At 37.9% G+C, this 22,256-nt stretch overlaps 1 protein-coding gene across 2 annotated transcripts in view; it reads left to right on the top strand.

The window, feature by feature from the left end:
* Nucleotides 1-22,256, top strand: part of LOC150098312 (uncharacterized) — a 733,595-nt gene that overhangs the window by 236,899 nt on the left and 474,440 nt on the right. The gene's annotated exons all lie outside the window — the stretch shown is intronic.

Here is a 22,256-nt window from a genome sequence, read left to right as displayed (position 1 = left end):
CTTGAGAAAGTGTAGTTCATTGCAAGTACGAAATTGCAGTCGGGGAAACTAGAATGTTTAGAGGTGGGGATGCATGTGAGCAAGGGTCCAAGCAACCTTGCAGTTAGTGAGGTGGAGAGTGATGACATAATTCTAAATGTAATAGTCTAGCTTCTTAACTTTAGTGGACTAAGCAGCTGAAGGTGTAATGTAGATTTTGGGATGAAGGGAGTATTTTAATTTGTATATGGCAGAAGCATCTGAAATCAGATTGAGTTTTTCTCATTATTTAGCTCGACTTGGTTAGTGAGTCTTGGTTCACTGAGGATAATATTGCCATAGGAATAGAATGCAAATGATATAGCATTTTCTGAGAGAACAGAAGGAGCAAGATGGGGTGGAGAGTTGCTAATGATAGCAATTGAATTGAATGCCAAAAAAGTAGAAGTACATCAAGAGAACAGGGATGTAGAACACAATTTGTTTGAGCTATCTGGTATGAGATAGAGGACAACAGGATGAAATATATAACTGGTTGCTGCTATAATCCAGGAGGTATAATGGAGAATGTAGGTGACATGCAGTGACAAATTAGCACGATGAGTTCATACTGAGCAATTATTATGGGGGTTGAATTTCAACTATAGGGACATAGATTGAGAAGAGGATTGGTCACAGGGAAGGAAGAAAATGGAATTTATATACCTGCTGAGAGATAATTACCTGAAGCCACATGTAATGGAAGGGACGTGTAATTAAAAAAAGCAGATGATTATGTAAAACTGGGGAATCAGTTTTCAGCAGTGCCATGGTATCTGCATTTGCAGCAGAGAGATGTTGGTAGTGGTGGCACATGGGAGGTGTTTGAAGAAAGTGTTATCAGAATGTATATCAAGAGTCAAAAAGATAAATCAGATAGGAATTAGATGGATGAATAGCTTTATTAAGCAGGAATTGCAGACAAAGAAAGCATGAAGAGAATACAAAGAAAGAGATAATCAGCATCGCCATGAGCAGTAGAAAGTGCAGGCAAGAAGGGTGACCTGTATGGTAATGCCAAAACCAATTATGAGATAAAGTTAGTTAATGAAGCCAAAAGAAATCCTAAAGAGTTCTTTTGCTATGTAGCATGTAAAAGGAGGAATGGCTATGGCAGGATGACTTTAAAAGAGTTGCTGGTAGGGAGATAACAGAATCAAATGAAATAGTTGAATTACTGAGTGAGCACTTTGGTGAAGTGTACCATCTAGACAGTGGTGTTGAAATGCGAAATTCGCTGATGGGAGAATACGTGTTGAGGAAAGAGAGGTGCTTAAAATATTGCAGAACCTCATTGCAAACACAACCATGGGATTAGATGACATATTGGCCAGTGTATTACGAGAATGTGCAAAGTAATTATCAGCTCCTCTGACCAAGCTGGTTAATTTAAACTTCAGTACTGGGGAGGTACCAATGGTGTGGAATGAGTGCAAATAGTCCCATTGCATAAAGGAAACTCCAAGACAGAAGTAGCAATTTTAGGCCAATCAGCATCTCAGAAGTGGCAGTTAAGGTATTGGAGAAATTGGTGAACAACAGAATTCAGGACTGGGTGGATAGAAATATGACACTATATAAGGGACAAAATGGTTTTGTGAAGGGTAGGTCTTGCCTGAGAAATTTGCTTTCTTTCTTTCTTTCTTAAAATGACAATGGGGTTGGATAACGAAAATGGCTACTTAGTGATATTATTATTATTATTATATGAACCGCCAAAATAGCAAAGTTGAAGCAGATCATCAGAGAGACAATGCGGGAATTGCAAAAAGTTAAGAAACGTTTAAATTGAGCATAGGGAGAAGAAGAAAAATGAACAGGAAAATAAGAAACAATAAAGCAAGGAAACAGGAAAGTCAGGAAATAACAAAAATCAGGTAAGTGACGTTGTTAGTAAAAAGAAAGAAGTTATTTGGTATGGTGACTCTATAATAAAACATGCTATAGATGAAAAAGTTATAATATCGAGTTTTTGTGGAGCAAAAATTAAAAATATAATGCAAGTAATTCAAAAACAGAAAAGAAAAGTAAACGAAATCATAGTTGTACTAGGTATGAACGATTTAACTGGCGATAAGGTGAGTATGAGAGAGGACATGATAGGGTTGCTGGAAGAGGTGAGAGTGAAAATCGTTAGTATTTTACCTTGTTATGATAAAAATGAATTAAAAAGAAGGGCCTATGATGGCAAATGATTCGATGTGTAAGCTATGTAGAAGGAATGGATGTGAGTTTTTGGATGTGTGGAGTGAGTTTGAGAGAAGATTGGATTTGTATAAGAGATTTGTATTCAAGCCTACACCTGAATGTGTTTGGTATCAGGAGTCTGGAATAACTAATAACTGGTATGAGACCTAACACAGACAGTCAGGGAAACTAAATTATAAAGGAAGGAATGGTGTGAATGTGAGTGTAAGAGTGACAATGGTATATAGTTGTGTTAATGATGGGAAAGGACTTTGTTATGAAAATGTTGACGAGGCGAGACCGATTTTGGGTTTGTGTTCGTCCTGTTCGGTCCCATCATATGTTTGCAAAGATGTCTACATGTGTAAGGAACTAGAGAAGAATAGAGATCTGCAAGTTGTCCAACTGTGTCAGACTGTAACTGCAAACAAGAGTATACAAAAGAACATGCAGGTAGATTATTATGTCTGTACACGAATGCTAGGAGTATCAGAAACAAAGGGGTAGAGTTCGTTGCTTCAGTCAGTATTTTGCGACCTCAGATTGTAGGAATTAGTGAGACCTGGCTATCAGAATCAGACCTACTAACTGGTATCGAGTATCATGGGTACAGTATTTTTAGGAAGGATAGAGTGGATAGGAGAGGAGGAGGCATGCTGCTAATGATATTGGATGACTTAAATCCAGTTAGAGTTGAGACCTATGTATGTAGTATTACTACTAACAATATTTCATGTCGCTGTAAGTTTGAAGCCATCTGGTATGAGGTGGAATCTAACAAGACAAATTACATAGTAGGGTGTTGTTACAGACCTGGTGGATTGGTTGCTGGTGATGAAGAAATGTATCACCAAATAGAAAAGGTGAGCGCAAAAAGAGTAATCATAATGGGAGACTTTAATTATCCAAATATTGATTGGGTAGCAGTAGAATCTCATGAGAATAATGAAAATGCATTTATTGAACTGTTGCAGGACAACTTTCAGAAAAGGTTACATGCTGAACTACAAAGCAGGAAATTATGACCAACTGAGGAGTATACTGAGTTCAGTGGAATGGGATCAGTTGCTGGATGGAAAGAATATCGACAGTGCATGGGAAGCATTTAAACAATACTTAAATGATGTGATATCAGAATGTGTCCTGAATGTGCCAGCCTACTGGCCGAGTGGTTAGTTTATCCGCTCTCTAGCCAAAAGATTGTGGGTTCAAATCCCGCCATGAGCATGGATGTTTCTGATTGTCTTTGGAAATAGTAGTGGTTTAGGTCGGCTGTAGATGGCGTTGGTGTAGTTGGGGTCAGTTGGTGGATTAAGCGGCCAAGGCAGAGTTGTGGAGCAGGTGCCTTCCCTCGATGAGTCTTTGGACTCCCTGGAGGTGTCTCTTCTTCTTCTTCACCTTCTGGTTCTGTCCAGTGCTGGACGAAGGTCTCCTGCATGATTTTCCAGATCACTCGGTTTTCTGCTTCTCCCATCCATCTCATTCCTGCAATTTGTTCCAGTTCATCTCTCCACCTTCTTCTCGGTCTTCCTCTTTGTCTTGCTCCATCCATTGGTCTCCACTCTGTTGTTTTTCTAGTCCATCTCCCGTCACTGCATCTGGCAATATGGCCAGCCCATCTCCACTTAGCCTGTTTAATGTATTTTACAATATCCCTGACACCTGTTTGAGATCTTATCCAGATATTTGTCTTCCTATCTCTTAATGTTATTTTTAGCATACTTCTTTCCATGCGATGTTGTGTTGTTCTCAGCTTTTTGTTTAGGGCTTCTGTTAAAGTCCATGTTTCTCCTTCATATGTTAGGACAGGAAGTATGCACTGGTCGAAAGCTTTCCTTTTTAGACTCATAGGGATGTCACTTCTGAATATGTCTCTCATTTTCCCATAAGCCATCCATCCAAGGTGAATTCTTCGTTCAGTCTCTTTTCTTTGGCACTCCTCAAAGGATAACAATTGGCCCAAATATACACATGAAGTAACCTGTTCTATTTCATGGTTTTCAACTTTGATAGTTCTATGGTTTATGTATTTATTCATCATTATTTTTGTTTTTTCTCTATTTATTTTTAATTCAATTTCTCTGGAGGCTTCGTTTAGCTGATTTAGCCTTTCTTCCAGATCTGCAAGATTATCTGCTATCAGGACAATATCATCTGCAAATTTCAGATGATGCAGCCTTTCTCCATTTATGTTTATTCCTTTTATTTCCCAATCAAGGCTTCTAAAGTCTTCCTCTAGTGCAGCTGTAAATAATTTGGGAGATATGGTGTCGCTTTGCCAGATGCCTTTTTGTATTGGAAACTTTTCACTGTTTTTATATAATTTAATTACAGAAGTTGCATTATTGTAAATATGTTTTAGTGTTTCAGTATATGGTTTCTCAGTTCCCTGGGTTTCAAATACTTTTAGTGTTGCAGATGTTTTAACTGAATCAAATGCTTTTTCATGGTCTATATAGGCCAGACATAAGGGTTTATTGTATTCAATTGATTTTTCAATGAGCTGTCTTAATGTGTGAATATGGTCCAAAGTATTGTAATTCTTCCTAAATCCAGCTTGTTCACAGGATTGCATTCCCTCTAGTTTAGATTTTATTCTATTATTTATAATTTTTATGAAAACTTTATATATGTTGGGAAGTAGGCTTATAGGTCTGTAATTTCTAATTTCTTCCTTATTGCCCTTTTTAAAAATTAATGTTAGAAGTGAATTGTTCCAATTTTTCAGAATTTTTCTCTGTTTTAGGCATTTATTGAAGACTATTATAATACAGCTATATTGCCTGCTTCAGTTTAGGAGTGCCCCTGTTTAAATGTCATTGGCTATTTACTCATGGGTTCTTAGGGCATTATGAGTGTAGATGTACTAAAAAGTATATGTAGCTTAAGGAATAGAAATTGCACATACCTTTTTCTGGGTGTTGTGGCTTTTCCTCTGTCTGCAATGTCGAGAACTGCAGAGTGTGTGTGTGGTGTGGAGGGGGGGGTAGGCAGTTTGGTAGAATAAGTTAGAAAAAACCCAGGTTTTTTTCGTAATATTACGAAAAAAACCCGTTTTTTTTCTAACTTATTCTACCAAACTGCCTACCCCCCCCCCCTCCACACCACACACACACTCTGCAGTTCTCGACATTGCAGACAGAGGAAAAGCCACAACACCCAGAAAAAGGTATGTGCAATTTCTATTCCTTAAGCTACATATACTTTTTAGTACATCTACACTCATAATGCCCTAAGAACCCATGAGTAAATAGCCAATGACATTTAAACAGGGGCACTCCTAAACTGAAGCAGGCAATATAGCTGTATTATAATAGTTTATAATGAGGAGTAACATGGGAGTTTTCCCAGAAATAATATACACATTTATTGAAGAGTTTACTCAATTGTTTGATGACAGGGCTTCCTCCCAGTTTTAAGAAGTCTACCATAATTCCATCTTCTCCTGGGGCCTTTCCATTCTTCATTTCCCACAGTGCCATTTCCAACTTCACCTTGTAAGATCTCAGAAGCATCATGTTCTTCCTCACTTGAGTAATCCATTGATGATTCTTGGAAGTCCTGGTCTTTGTCTTCATAGAGTTAAGTATAAAATTCCTGAAATCTTATGATTATTGCATCTCTATTTGTTATCAGTTCACCCTTTTTTCCTCTTACAGCAGCTATTTCCTTTGTTCCAACTGATAATGTTCGTCTTAGGACCTTCATATTACTATTGTTTTCTATTGTTTCTTTAATTTTCCTAATATTATACAATCTCAGTTCATGTTTCATCCTTTTATGTATAGTTTTACAAATTTCCGTATATTCTATTTTATTGGTGTCATTCAAATCTCTTTTCATATCTCTTCTTTTCTTCATCAGATCTAAGTTTTCCTGTCTTAGTTTTTCCCTCTCCTTGGTGCCTTTTTATTATTATTATTATTATTATTATTATTATGACACCTCCAGGGAGTCCAAAGACTCATCGAGGGAGAGTGTGCCGACAGCATCGAACGATTGGTTCCCTTCCAACTACTAACCGCGCTCAAACATACTTAACTGAGCCATTAGTAGCAGAGGCTCTACCAATCGACCAACCTTCGCCGGCAAGGCGAAGGTTGGTCGATTGGTAGAGCACAATTCAAGATATTTTCTTTTACGTCTCCTATTTCTAGTGCACAATTCAAGATAGATTTTGTTAATATTTCATTAGCATCGTCGATGGTAGTAGCTGTGTTTAACTTTTTTTAGTTCATTTTTGAGTGATTCTCTATAACAGCTTTTATTGTGGTAGATGTTTTGTAGATTCACTAAATTGGACTTTTTTCTTATGAGCTTATTCCGTTCCCATTTTTTGTTGATCCATACTTTTGCCCTTACTAGTCTGTGGTCACTTCCTGTGTTAAATCTATTAAGCACTTCGGTATTATTTATTATATATCTTCTGTTGGAGAGGATGAAGTCTGTTTCATCCTCTGTAAGTTTGTCCATTTGGGCTTCTCCAAGTCCATTTTTAGTTGATTTTCTTCTTGAAAAAGCTGTTCATAATAAAGAGGTTATTTTCTTCTGCAAATTCAATAAGTCCTTCTCCTCTTTCGTTCCTCTGTCCAAATCCAAATTTACCGATGGAGTTCAGATGGTCATCTCGGCTTCCAATTTTGGCATTAAAATCACCCATTATAATTATGTAGAATTCTTTAGAATTATTGAATGTGGATTCTAATGTTTCATAGAAATCTTTTATCTCTTCATCTGGATGGTCCATAGTTGGATCATATACTTGTATAATTTTCCGTTGGTATCTTTTATTTATGAAGGGACTTAGTTCAGCTATTCTTGATGTTATTTTATTTACAAACAGGACATTGCCCTTGATTGTTTTATTTATTAGGAATCCTACACCACCAGTCGAGTTTCTGTCACATTCACAGTGGTAGAGTAGATGTCCATCTTTTAATCACATGAGAGTTTCTTCTTTCCTTCTTATCTCTGAAAGGCCCACAATGTCCCATTTTATATGTTCCAATTCCTTCATCAGTTCTTCCAATCTATCATCATCCCGTAGAGATCTGCAGTTATATGTTCCTACTAATATCCTTCTATCATTGTGCACTGTAGGTGGACTCATTGTAGCTAGTGAAGACTGTAGCATATTTTTCCACCTAGACCCTCTGCCTAAGTCCAGGATGCGTCCCTTTTTATGCTGGGCGACGGACGAGCCAGTATGTAATTATCCTATTTTATTCATTCATTCATGGGGAGATATTTGGTCTTATAGCACCACGCTGGCCAGATGGGTTGGTGCCTCACAATAGTGCATAAGATGAAATGACACAGCAAAATAGGAAAGGTTCACCCCTAGCCCTCGAATACTCTAATAGCATTGGGGTAAGGAGCAAGAAGAGAAGAAAGAAGCAAGGAAGGAAGAGGAGGGACCAGTCTACAGATAATATAACAGATGTATATTACATGAAGTGAGGCATGGTCCAGCATCAGGTACCTTGGGTTTGCCATGCCCGTACTCACTAAAGTGAGTCCTCGAGGAGGTGTCTAATAATAAACAATAAACAATAATAAACTTCCTCAAGCAGCATGTGACTGAAGAAACTTGAGGTCAAAGAGTGTTAGATTTGATTATAGTGTCAGAGGATGTTTCAGTTAAAGACGTAACTATTCTGCCTCCAGTTGGTGAAAGTGATCATGCCGTACTCACTTGGGAAGTGACTAAGTTTATGAATGTTTCATTTAGAAAAGGTTACATTCTGAACTACAAAGCAGGAAATTATGACCAACTGAGGGGTATACTGAGTTCAGTGGAATGTGATCGGTTGCTGGATGGAAAGAATATTGACAGTGTATGGAAAGCATTTAAACAATACTTAAATGGTGCGATATCAGAATGTGTCCCGAGAGGTCGAATAATAAATAGAGTAGGAGTCAAATGGATGTGTAATCTTATTAAGCAAGAAATTCATAAGAAAAGGACGATGTGGAAGGAATACTGTTTGCATAAGGATGATGTCCATTATGAACGTCATAAGCAGCAGGCTAGAATAGTCACAACTGCTGTATGGAAAGTATAGTCTGATTATGAAAAGAAACTGGCTCTGCATGCTAAAGACAACCCGCAAGAATTTTATCGATATTCTGCAAGTAAAAGAAAGAATGAATATGAAAGAATAACTCTTCTAAATCCAGATGGCATGAGGGTTACAGATGCAGAAGAGGCTATTCAGTTAATGAGTGCCCATTTCTTTAAAAGATATCAACCTGGTAAGTGCAACATTGAGCTCACTGTTACCTTTTCACTAGATGAAGAAATGCAGGTGTGTGTGAGGCCGATGTATTAAAGCTGTTGCACAAACTGAATAAGAATTCAGCAATAGGGACTGATGGAATATCAGTACATATGCTAAAAGAGTGTTCAGCCGAACTAGCCATTCCTTTGACCAGGATGTGTAATATGAGTCTCAGAACAGAGAAGATTCTGCAGGAATGGAAGGAATTCATGGTAATTCCATTGCACAAGGGTGGTGCAAAGACTGATGTATCCAACTATCAACCAATTAGTATCTCAGGAGTGGTGGTGAAGATTTTGGAAAAATTGGTTAGGGCCTGCATTCAGAAATTGGTTGACAGTGATGAATCTCTACTTGGCAATGAGCAACATGGGTTTACTAAGGGAAGGTCATGTTTTAGCAACTTGCTCACATTCTGTAACAATGTTACCATTGAACTAGACAAAGGGAATTGATACACCATGATACTTTTGGATTTTGCTAAGGCTTTTGACAGAATACAGCATGGCAGACTGCTGCATTTGGGTTATAGCATGGCTGACTGAGAGATATCAAAAAGTGTTATATGGAGGATCTGAGTCTGCAAGGTTTAAGGTAACAAGTGGTGTACCACAAGGATCAGTGCTTGGTCCACTGTTATTCAATCATTACATTAATGATATTGGGAGGGATTTGACAAGCGACATACAGTTATTTGCTGATGATGCAAAGATAGGTAGGTAATCAGGAATGCTGCTGATATGCAGTCTTTGCAGAATGATTTGAATAGGCTGGAATTGTGGACATGGGAAAATGGGTATCAGTTCAATGTCAGTAAATGTAAAGTCATTCAGTTCAGCATGATTAGATATCCAATGTTTTGTTATGTTTTGCTGGGATTAGGCTAGAAGAAACTGATGAGGCTAGGGATCTTGGAAAGTTAATAGATAGGAAGTTTAAGTTTAGGGGCCATGTGTCAAAGATCACAAATACAACTCAAAAGATAATTGCAATGCCAAAACGAACATTCACATGTAAAGATAAGGATGTTATTTTGCCTCTTTACAAGGCTTTGATAAAACCTCACTTGGACTATTGTGTGCAGGTCTAGTCTCCTGGTTTCCATTGTGATTCTGATATATTTGAGAGAGTACAAAGGAGAGTGTTAAAAATGATATCAGGATTGTGGAATACTGATTATTAAGACAGATTGAGAATTTGTAGACTGCAGATACTAGCAAACAGGAGAAAGAGGGGTGATATGATTGAGACTTGCAAAACTTGCAAACTTCTGAAAGGGTCATACAGGATTTCAATTGATAGAATTTTTAAATTTATGGAGAGTGGGGAAAGTACAAGAGGGCATCCTTGGAAGCTGAGAATGAAGGCTGCCAAGAAGGGTGTGAGGACTAGATTTTTCTCTCAGAGGGTGGTGCGTGATTGGAAGGATTGCCATTGGATGTTGTGAGTGCAATCAGTGTGAATGAATTCAAGAATAAGTATGATAGCTGGTGTGTTTAGTATGTGGCCTCCCACAATGAGTCTCTGACTCTCTGGCCTCCAGGGAGTCCAAAGACTTATCGTGGGAGAGTGCCTCAACTACCTCAATCCATCAACTACCATCATCATCTACACCAACACCATCTACCACCCACCACCACCACAAGCATTTTCACAGACAATCACAAACATCCATGCCCACAGCAGGATTCAAACCCATAGTCTTTTGGGTGGAGAGCGGATACGCTAACCGCTCGGCCAACCAAGCTTAGACCTTGTAAAGGCATTTCACAGGATTCCACATGCTACTCAGTTGCATAAATTGGAGCAAAGGGATGGATATGAATGACAGATATCAAAGATTGGTTTATTGACGATTTGAGTCCAGGAGAAGGCAGGTGACTAGTGGTGATCCATGGGGCACAGTACATGGTTCTCTGTTAAATTTGAAATCAGTGATATATGGGTAAACAGATTCCTCATTTCTTGTTATCCTTTTTCCCACACATGGCACTGACCTGCTGTAGGTCTTGTGACCGTTTATGTGTGGGTCAGATGTAAAAAAATAAAATAAAATAGTAAATGATTTGACACGAAATATTCAGTTGTTTTCGGATGATGCTAAACTGGGAAGAGCAATTGTAAATGAAAGCGATGAAGAGTTCGTGCAGAAGACCTAAATAAACTAGCTCTATGGGCATAGGAAATTGTCTACCAGTTTAATCTGGCCAAGTGCAATTGGCACATTACGTGGATGGTCTGAAAAGTTTTCGGCCTAACAATGAAAAAACTGATTTATAATTTCAAAATTATTTTTATTTTTCAACATAATCTCCCTTAAGACTAATACATTTATTCTAGCAGTGCCCCAGCACCATTATCCTGTGGTGGTTCTCACTAAGATCTGCAAAATACCCCTCTACAGCTGCAATCACCACTTGATTCGAAGAAAAACGCTGAACAGCGAAGAAGAGTTTTAGTCTTGGGAAGAGACAGAAGTCAGAGGGAGCCAAATCTGGGGAATAGGGTGGATGTTCCATAAATTCATAGTGCAGATCCCTTAATTTTTCCATTGCCAAAACACTTTTGTGGGCAGGTGCATTGTCCTGATGAAAGATGATTTTTTTTCTTCTGCAAACTGGGTCTTTTCTCAGATATTTTTTTGTCTAGGTTGGTTAAAAGATTGGAATAATATTCCCTGGTTATTGTTTTACCCTTTTGAAGATAATTAATAAACAAAATGCCTTTAGCATCCCAAAACACCGATGCCATGACCTTTCCTGCTGATGGAACCAACTTTGTCTTCTTTGGCACTGAACAATCGGCTTCTGTCCACTGTTTTGACTGCTGTTTGGATTCTGGTGTGTAATGGTGAATCCAAATCTCATCCATAGTAATAAATCAATGTTCAAAATCAGTTTTATTCTTGTTAAAACGCTCCAAGAACTATTCAGAGATTTTCATGCAAGAGTTTTTGATCTGCTGTGAGGAAGTCCGGCACCCATCTTGTGCAAAGCTTTTTCATTTGGAATACTTCATGCAAAATATATCCTGCATATTCTTTTGAAATGCCTATAGTATCAGCAATTTCACACACTTTGACTCACCAGTCATCCAATACCATATCGTGCACTTGATCAATGATTTCTGGTGTTGTTACACTTTTTGGACGTCCTTCACGTGGATCATCTTCAAGGCTGGTACGCCCACATTTAAACTTGGCAGCCCATTTCTTAATTGTCGAAAACTAAGGAGAAGAGTGCCCATAAACTTTTATGAACTGCGAATGATTTTCGTTTGGCTTTAAACTTCTTTTACAAAGAATTTTATAATCCACAATACTCAATTTTATTCATTTTAACGGAATACAGACAGCTGTATAAAAAATCACTTGATAGAATGACTTGCAGTTTCACATGAATGCTTATGACAGATGTACCAACTTAGAAAAAAAAATCTTCCTGATAGTGTTGCCATCTATGGTCGAAGCCCAGAACTTTTCAGACCACCCTCGTAAACTTGCAAAACTGGATAGGATTATTAGTGACTGAGAGTAGGTCATTTATGGTCATGAAAAAGAGGGTTGGTGATAGGACAGAGCCCTGAAATACTCCTGCAATGGTGGGGAAGCTTGAAGAGAGGAAGCTAGCAATCCAATTACAGTGGGTGGCAGTTAGACTAAAGAATAGCAGTTTGTTAGACAAGCCTTGATGCCAGACACAATCAAAAGTTCTGTAAATGTCAAGGGCAACAGCACAAGAGTCACCAAACCTTTCCATTGCACATGTCTAGGGTGATTATGAAAGGTAGGATGTCACTGGATCTTGAATTGCAGAATCCGTACTGGTCGTCACTGATTAACCTACCTTCTATCTTAGGTGGATGAAATAGTTGAACCACCTTAGTATTTTTAATGGATCTGAGCATTATTGGCATTCTATCCTTTATCATGTAATTACCCTCCTCTGCTTGTTCTGGTAAAATGCTTATAAGCTCTGTATTACTAAAATCTTGATATTTCTAGCCTGGCTCCCACTGATGAGACCTCAATAAAGGTCGAAACCGGTCTGGGTAGTGGCCCCCCTTGCCTTTAATACAAAGGCAAGGGGGCCACTACATCATACATCCCCTTCTTGGAGATGTGTTTTGGCATTAAGGGTAAATATTAAGATTAGTGATCAGAGCTTATGCCACCTTTACCATGAGTTGCCTTGGTCTTGCACTACCTGTAGGATCAGCTTGATTTGCATTACTTGCAGGCGCAAACTTGACTTGTTTGTCTGTTTGCTTACTTGGGAAATGGAGTAAAACCAGGTTTAAAACTGCTTGGTATTTTTTAACATTTATTATACCCAAGGTAAAATACTTTCTACCCTCCTCTGCTGTTTATCCCTTAACAGTGATTGTAAAGCTGTTGGCAGATTAACTGTAATGCAGCGACCTTTGTGTCACTTGACTTGAAGTTTAATGTGCTACTTGGAATTTTCTTCACTGTCCTTCAATATTTAAACTTTTTGCTACATTGTTGTGGCTCTTCCCAAAAATAAAAAAGGAATTTCACATGTGCAAAAATAAATAATCAATCCTGAAATTACCAGAGGTCAGATTTTGCAATGAATTTATTTATTAGTAGTAAATTTGCTGTCTTCTCCAAATCAGTGCAATAGAACAAGACAATTTATTTTCTTTCATTGAACATCATTATGTTAAATGTTAATATTAGTATTATTACTAATATTTTTGTTGGGTGCACTTTCCTATAATATCCAGTGTTCAACCACTGTAGATATGTTGAAACTATATGAAAGATATTCTACACAGACTATTTCAAAATTTATTATATTTTTGAAGATTTTCAATTATATCCCCCTCTTCCCTCTTCTCTACTGGAACTGAGAGTTCTCAGTTCCAGTATATCCAATAATAACTCTCAGTTATTATTAAGAGAATTAGATAACTCTTATCTAATTTTCTACCTATTTGAAAGTTTTCACAGACATTATTCAAAACCAATTAGATAATTATTAAAATTATTAAGGGGATATTAAATCCCACATTGTTTTAAAACCGAATAAGAAACTCAAAGATTGGAATCAGAGAGTTTCATGCCGATATAGAAAACTATAAAGTATCGGCGACACTAGCGTTAGCCAATGCAAGTGACCCTAGTATGTAGTACAATACCGGACAACTCGTAGCAAAGGTATTTTAATAATTTTAATAAATTTTAATAATGTTTATATAGCTCCGAAATGAAGCTTATTAGCTCTTTATATTTAAGTTATTTAACCAATTAGATAATTTATTTTGAAAACCTTCACAAAGGCAAATTCTTACAAATGCTACAAACACTTCGGGGGGGGGGGGGGGACATGTTTATACATTTGTAAAATAGTAGTAAAAGTGTAACACCTTGCACTTATTAATATTGAAACTGCAACTACACTATTCAAATGTTCCTGTAGAGAATTAACAGCAGCACTACTCTTTAAAGAATTAACATCTGCATTACTCTTGATAATTCTACCTAACTTTGCATCATCTACAAACACTTAAAGATTCCAGAGCCAATCGACATGAAATATCATTAACAAATAAGTTAAGGGTGTCACTGTAGAAGAAGCGGTGTGTAAGAGGACTCCCGTTTCAGATAAGTTTTTTGAAAATAAGCAGCGCTGGCACCTAGTATTTTTCTTGTGTGTGCGATTAATGTTTGGCGCCTTTCAAAAAAGTTTATTTTGAATAAAGTGTGAATAAAACGAACAGAAAATAAAAAACAAATGAAAACCGCTTTACAGTATAATGTTACCTATGGATTAGTCCTGCTTATACAAATTTTACAGTAAAATGGTGGAAGATCAGGAGAGAACCATGGAACTCAACAATTAATCATAAGATGATTTATGATACATCAAAAAAAAAAGAACTATTTTAGGTATATTTTCGTAAATTTTAATAATAAATTACAGTGATATAATTGGGTCCAGGATACAATTTCAGAATCTATTTGTTCATTTCCGGGAAGATCTGAAGGGACCCGAACAGAAGATAACGTACATTCATAATTGTATGTACCATTCTGTACCATTCGTTGTTTGTTTCAACTCTTATCTCATATTTTTTGACATCCTTTAGGCGCCTTTACTTCTGCGGCAGCTGTGTATATTGCACACGCCACCAGCCGGGCCTGTATATAAGTGCGTGTTCATGAGCAAGTGTTGCTGTGAAGGGTGTACCCAAGAGTTCTTGGGTTTATAGTGGATAGAGGTCTAAAATTTAGAAGATGCATTGCCAAAATTATGAGGCCAACACAAAGAATTCTGGGAACGATGCAGAGGACACTAACCTATAGAAGTAAGGAGATTTTTGTTCCATTGTATAAGGCTCTTATTATGCCACACATGGACTCTGTGCACACATTTGGCCGCCTAGTTTTCAAAAAAAAGATGAGACCTTGGAAAAGGTTCAGAGGCAACTGACTAAGGTAGTTTCTGTTCTCTGTAATGTCAAATATGAGGAAAGGTTGAGAAGTTACAATTTACAGAGTCTAGTGGATAGGAGGAAGAGGGGTGATATGATAGAGCCCTACAAGTTAGTAAAGGGTTGTTATAGGATCAGTCTTCTAGAGGTTTTACAGTAAAATGGTGGAAGATCATGAGAGAACCAGAGGTCATCCCAGGAAGCTGTATAAGGAGGGTGTAAGAAGGGGAGTGTGAAGAAAGTTTTTTGCATGCAGAGTTGTCAATGACTGGAATGCCTTGCCTGAGAGTGTGGTGTCTGCAGCGAATTTGAGTGTGTTTAAGGAGTAGTATGATGATCTGTGTGATAAAAGGACCTCCTAGATGAGTCTTTGACTCCAGATGGTCTTCGGCTAATAATAATAATAATAAACAGTAGGGTCCAAGAACAGAACTGTGAAGAAGGCCACTTGGCACCTTCCTTTCCTGAGACACTGCTCCATCATACACAGCATACTGGTATTATCTTTCAGAAATCAACCTTCAATCCATCTAACAAAAATTGGTATCTAATACCATCTTTTGCAGTTTGTACGCCAATCTACCATGTGGTAATCTATCAAATACTTTTGCAAATTCAAGAAAAAATCAGTACATATAAATCTCCTGTATCTGACACATTCGTCATCTTATTAAAAAACATAAGGTGATTGTTAAAAACAAGACTCGCCTTTCACAAACCAATGCTTGCCATCATAGAGAATTTTATGTCCATCAACCCAATCCTGTATTCTATGGAGAGAGTGACCATATGGTTTTGACTTGGAAAATGAATAGGCATGCAGGAGTATCAAAGAGACGGGAACGTATGTGGAATTATAAGGCAGGTGATTATAATAGTCTAAGACGTCAACTTGGGGAAGTTTCATGGAGAGAGGAATTAGAAGGCTGGGATATCATTAGTGCGTGGGAAATTATGAAAAAATATTTGTTAGCAGCAATGGTAAGTTGTATACCACGAGTGAACAAGAGGACACAATTTGGAGTAAAGTGATTGACAAACAATATTAAACATGAATTGCATGCAAAAAAAGAGGCTGTGGAAGAGATATAAGGAGACAGGTGAAGAGAAGATGCATGAAGAGTATAAGACACAGGCCAGAAGAGTGACTAGTATAGTAAGGAAGATGAAACTGGAATATGAGAGGAGATTAGCCCTAAGATCCAAAGAAAATGCTATGGAATTTTTTAGATATGTGGCAATTAGGAGGAGAAATGACTGTGGAAGAATGATATTGTAGAATAAAAATGGGAATAGAGTGACTGATGCAGTGGACATAGCAGAATTGTTCAATGAACACTTTATTGGAGTATTTCATCCTGGAGGAGTCAGTTTTAATGCTAGAGAGATAGGGCAGGTTCAAGGTTTAGAGCTACAGGAGGAGAGTGTGTTTCAAATACTGAGTACTCTGGATGTCAGTAAAGCTGTGGGACTGGATGGTCTTTCACCACGCATTTTGAGAGAATGTGCTAGGGAACTGACAGTGCCATTGCATAAGGGTGGTAGCAGACTGGACGTGTCTAATTATAGGCCGGTTTGTGTGTTATCAGTAGTTAGTAAGATCTTGGAGAAAGTAGTGAAGGAATGCATCTAGCATTGGGCAGATGAGGGTAATGTTATCTGTGAGAGTCAACATGGATTTGTGAAGGGGCGCTCTTGTTTTAGAAATATGTTAGCCTTTTATGATAAAGTTACAAGAGCATTAGATGAGGAAAAGGCATATACTGCCATTTTCTTAGACTTAGCAAAGGCATTTGACAGGGTGCTACATGATAAGCTGATATTTAAGTTGCAGCACATGGGTCTGGATGTCAGATTGGTCAACTGGATTCAGGATTGGCTGTCCAATAGGTATCAGAAAGTTGTGTATGGTGGGGCAGTTTCAAGGAAGCAGAGGGTTTCAAGTGGGGTCCCACAGGGCTCAGTACTGGGACCTGTATTGTTTAACCTTTATATCAATGACATTGTCAGTGGATTGCAAGGGGACATTCAGTTGTTTGCAGATGATGCGAAGCTGGGAAGGATTATTAGTAATAGTGCAGATATGGCAGCCCTGCAAGATGATTTGAATAAGCTAGATGGATGGGCAAATGAATGGGGATATCGGTTTAATGCAGGAAAATGTAAGGTCTTGAGGTTTTGGAAACATCAATGGGACACTGCATGCTCTATGGGAGGAGTTATACTGGAGGAGAGGAGACAAGAGATCTGGGGTTGATAATTGATAGAAACCTGAAATTTAGAGTACATATTGCAAAGGTTGCGAAGGTAACACAGAGGATTGCTGCAATAATGAGAAGGACACTGACCTGCAGAAATAAAACAGTTATCATTCCGTTGTATAAGACCCTGATCAGACCACATTTGGACTATTGTTCTCAGATTTGGTCCACAGGATTTGAAGGGGATAAATTAACTGTGGAAAGCATACAAAGGCAAATAACAATGATTGTTTCAGGAATGTACAATGATAGTTATGAGGATCGGCTGAGGGAATGTGGACTTCAGAGTTTGGTGGATAGAAGAAGGAGGGGTGATATGATTGAGACTTTTAAACTGTTGAGAGGCGGTTATTACAGGGTTGACACTGGGGAGTTCTTTCGCTTTTTTGAACAGTGGGAAGGAGTGATGACAAGAGGCCATCCTGGAAGTTACGAAAGGAAACTGTGAGCAAGAGGGTGAGGAATGGTTTCTTTGCATAGAGGGTAGTTGAACCACGGAATGCATTGCCTGATGGAGTGGTGAGAGCGAGAGTGGTCAATGAGTTCAAGGAGTGGTATGATAGACTTTGTGTTTCTTAGGGGGGGGCCTCCCCTCGATGAGTCTTGATAGACTTTGTGTTTCTTAGGAAGAATCTCTCGCGATGAGTCTTTTGACTCCATGGAGGCCTGAATAATAATAATAATAATAATAATTTATAACCAATTTTTCCAACACTGTGATCACAACTTCAGATGTACAGACTGGTCTATAATTGGAAGCTTCTGTTCTCAAACCATGTTTGTGGAGAGGGAATATTTTGCTTTCTTTCCACTCATTATGAACCTTCCCAACTGAAAGACTCATTAGATAACCAGGTCAAGGCCATTGCTAACTCTTTTGAACATTCTTTAAAAATACATGGTAATATCATCCATTCCTAGAGCCTTATAGACATCTAATCCAAGCAAAACTATATATACCTCTGATTCTTTCACCTTTAATTAACCTAATTCTTGCCTCCCTTCTACATATTGCATACCATCATTCACACCACTGTGATATACACTGATGAAGTGTTTGCTAAATAATTCCACTATAGAATTTGTTATGGTTACCCTGCCACTTAAATATCCACCAGTGTTCAACTTGCCATAATTATTTTCCCTCTTGCTTGCCACATAGCAGAAAAATTCCCTTGGATTAGCTTTCATCTGACTATCCAATCTCCTCTCATATTCTACTTTTCTTTTTAACCATGTTTGTTGCTTTTCTTGCCTACAGTTTATATTCTTCATGCATCTGTTGACTGCAAACTTTCTTGTACTTTCTCCATACTTCTTTTGTATCTCTGGTTGCTTGATTTCACTGTTCATCCATCTCATTCCTTCTCAATTTATTTGCTAAATTCTTGGTATCCAGTACATTGCTTTTCACGGTTCATCAACCCAGTTTATTGACTAGTCGAATTCAGAGCTTCTGGTAATCACCCATATTGTAGTTTCATATAGACCATAGTGATAACAATTTTTTCATGTTTGACTACCTTTCAAACCAATAACTCATGATCACTTTCATCAACAGGTGGCAGTATTGATATCTTGTTCAAAACCACATCCTGCGAGGATATCACCAACATGGAAAAAAAACAACACAAGGTTTGTCTGTGTTACCATCACATGCTGCTTTAAATAGTTATCCTGCAGAAACTCAACAGATTCACCCTCCTTGTTACTATGCACTATCTCTTTTTTCCAGTCCACAATCCTATAATTAAAATCTCCCATTAGGATGATCCTCCTTTACTTGCCCAACTAATTTGTCTAAACATTTCACAGTCAGTACTCTCCACATTCCCTGGCTTATTACAACATCCTATTAGATATACAGTCATCCCTCGACTTACATCGGGGTTCCATTCCTTCCGGCAGGACGTAAGTCGATTCATTAAATGAACAGAGTTATAGGGGTTAGGTACTTAACCATAACAGTATACTGTATGGATAAGGTGTTATTGAGCTGTATAAAGCTCTGATCATGGCAGGAGGGTAACAGCAATAGCCGAGCCTCTGTTAGAATTTCATTGGCTACAGCACACTGCCATCCATTACCCTCCCAGGGTCTACCAGGATATACTGTATTTTAATTTTTAAACCTGATTATAAAACTGTATTGTGCATTATTTCCACTATATAACAGGAGAATAATCACTCAAATCTTCCTCCACAATCATATCTTCATTACCTTCCCTATGTGAAGGACCACGCTGCAGCTCTTCTGATGTAACCGTTGTCTTTTTGATGAAAATGTCCAATGTGCTTTGCTTATGCCTCTTCTTTTCATCATAAATTTGTTTATAGCAAGCAAATGCATCATGTGCTTTCGTTTCTACTAATAAGTAGCGTTCAACATTGGGGTCCATATCTTCAACCATTTTGAGAACATCGCTAACTTCAGAGAACATTTCTGCAAGATCCTTCACTGTAAATTGTTTAACTAGCTTTTCTTGATTCTCTTTTCCCTCTTCCTTTTCACGTTCTTCCTCTTCATTGGTCGTATTTCATTATTCGCATTCAATATTTATCATGCTATTTTTAATAGCATGATAAATATTGAACTTTCCAGAATTGCACGAGAGTCTGGTCATTTCCTTCAGCAGCGGAAATGACCTGTGAAAAAGTTCCCCATAGATAATAACCTGTGAACACTGCAAGAACTTCATGATCCATCGGCTGGATCAATGAAAGTGTTTGGAGGGAGAAACATGATTTGAACTTTTGAGACAAGGTAGTCTGAGACAAGGATTCTGAGACAAGGTAGTCTCATCCATTTTAAATATTATGGAACAAATAATTTTCTTCCTTAATAATTTTATCCAATTTCTCCACAAAGTCCATGTCAGCCTTCTCATCAGCACTTGCAGATTCACCATATGTTTTCACATTATACAGTTCAAAATGCTGCATGAATCTCATGAAGCAACCGGAAGAAGCGTTGAATTCGTAATCATAATCGGGTTCTGCTTTCTCCTCAACATGTTGAAGTGACTTAGTGCCTTATTGGTTATGGTCATAGTGCTAAGGGGTATGTGCTTTTGGTTCAGGTCCTCTATCCATGATGCAAGTAGCTTTTCCATATCACAGATAGGACCTTGTCATTGCTTCGTCACTATTGCGATTCATACAATTTGAAGCAGATCCTTTCACAGCCTCTACGATTTTACCCTTATTTTTCAAAATGGTCATCACTGTAGAATGAGACCATCCAAAGTCATGTGCCATCACATTGACGGGCTTACCAGGTTCATGTTGCTTTATAACTTGCAACTTCGTTTCAAGAGCAATTGCTCGCCTCTTTTTCTGTGATTCTTCACTGTTTTTTTATTTTTTGTGCAACATTGCATGTAGGAGCGATGTTGCACAAAATATCGCAAATTTAAAGAAAAATACTCAACCCATTTCTGAAACACAAATTCAACAATGAACAAAGGAACTGTTGAAGACCCATTCTGACTGCTGAGGGAGGTTGCTGCTGAATGCACTGTTGCCACTGAGCATGATGCATTGTTGCTAAATAGAAATCTTTTTACTTGTATTCTCGCTTGTGTCTTGTTCGAAAGTATAGCCAAACATGGTATTTATTCCCTTATGGAATCACGGAGGTTTCTTCACACGGATGTAACTCAAATGGACGTAAGTCGAGGGATGACTGTACATTGATCTCATCTTCACATCAAACAGCTTCAAAATCTTCACAAGAAGTACTTGTTACATCAGCAGTAACAAGTACTACTGTTTTCCACTTCCACTCTTGAAGGACACAATTGCTTTGCTGCCATTAACAAAACCCCTCCTCTCTTTATATTCCTATCCTTTTGGAAAATTCTGTATCCTAACATTTCAAGCCCTGACAGTATATCATCCTCAGTCAATCAAGTTTCACTTATGCCAATTATCTTTGGGCCTACTGATTTGAACAATGCTATACACTCAGCCCCTTAATTTCTGATACTCTATACCAGTGATGGCAAACCAATGACACGCGTGTCAGCACTGACACACTTGAGGGTTTCAGGTGACACACCTTGGATGTTTAAAAATATTGGTATTCTAATGAAAAAACTAATTTCAATAATTTCAGTTTATTAAATTAATTGTATAATATGAATTCATAGATTGTATATCAATGTCCTATTAAATAAATAGCCTAATATGATATGTATAAGTCACCATCTATGATTAAGTAGATGGTGACTTAATTTATAATGCATGTATGCAAGTGGCACATCAACAACGTCAATATTTAAAAAAAAAAGATGTTTGACACACCTGGGTAAAAAGGTTCGCCATCACTGCTCTATACATTCATATTCAAGCATAACAGTTCTCCACTCATTCAAGCCTTCAGATGAACACAATCAATGTTTACTCTCTCTCTCTCTCTCTCTCTCTCTCTGTCTCTCTCTCTCTCTCTTGCTATGTGCACTTCTCTTTTCATTCTGACAATCCCAGTTTCCCTGATCCCTACTCTGATTTTCATTCATATTCTTATCTATCTCACCGTACCGTACTGCATTACTTTGCCCTGCTATAACCACTTCCTCATCTTTGTATCCATCCTTTTGTCCATCCACAACCTACATCTCAATCTCTCTCTGATTCTTAGTGGCACTAATTTCATATGAATCCTGTGTACTCTTAGTAAACAATAGTCACTCCAAATGACCAACACCAAACCCTTCAAATTCATTCCTGAGCTTTGAACCATTCCAACTCTCCTTTGAATTCATTCCATATATTCACAAATTGAAAACCCTCTACCTGACACAGTCCAACCATCTTGTCATTCAGTATAATTTGCTTTCCTTCTCAGTTCACTACTGTCATATATGGGCAACAAACTAACCACTTTTCCAGTGACACTGTTATCCTTCAGTTTCTGCAACAACTTCAAATCACTTTCTACATTCTTTGTCTCACTATCCAAGTAATTTGTGCCCATGACTACAACTAATTCTGAATCCTGTTCCTTCTTTTTATGCAAAGCATCTGATATTCGCTTTATTGTACCGCC

The sequence above is a fragment of the Typopeltis vanoorti genome, chromosome 15 (assembly GCF_054136105.1).
Source record: "Typopeltis vanoorti isolate ZY-2024b chromosome 15, IOZ_Tvanoo_1.0, whole genome shotgun sequence".
NCBI classification, from domain to species: Eukaryota; Metazoa; Arthropoda; class Arachnida; order Uropygi; family Thelyphonidae; genus Typopeltis; species Typopeltis vanoorti.
This window is presented reverse-complemented; position numbering and strand designations above follow the sequence as displayed.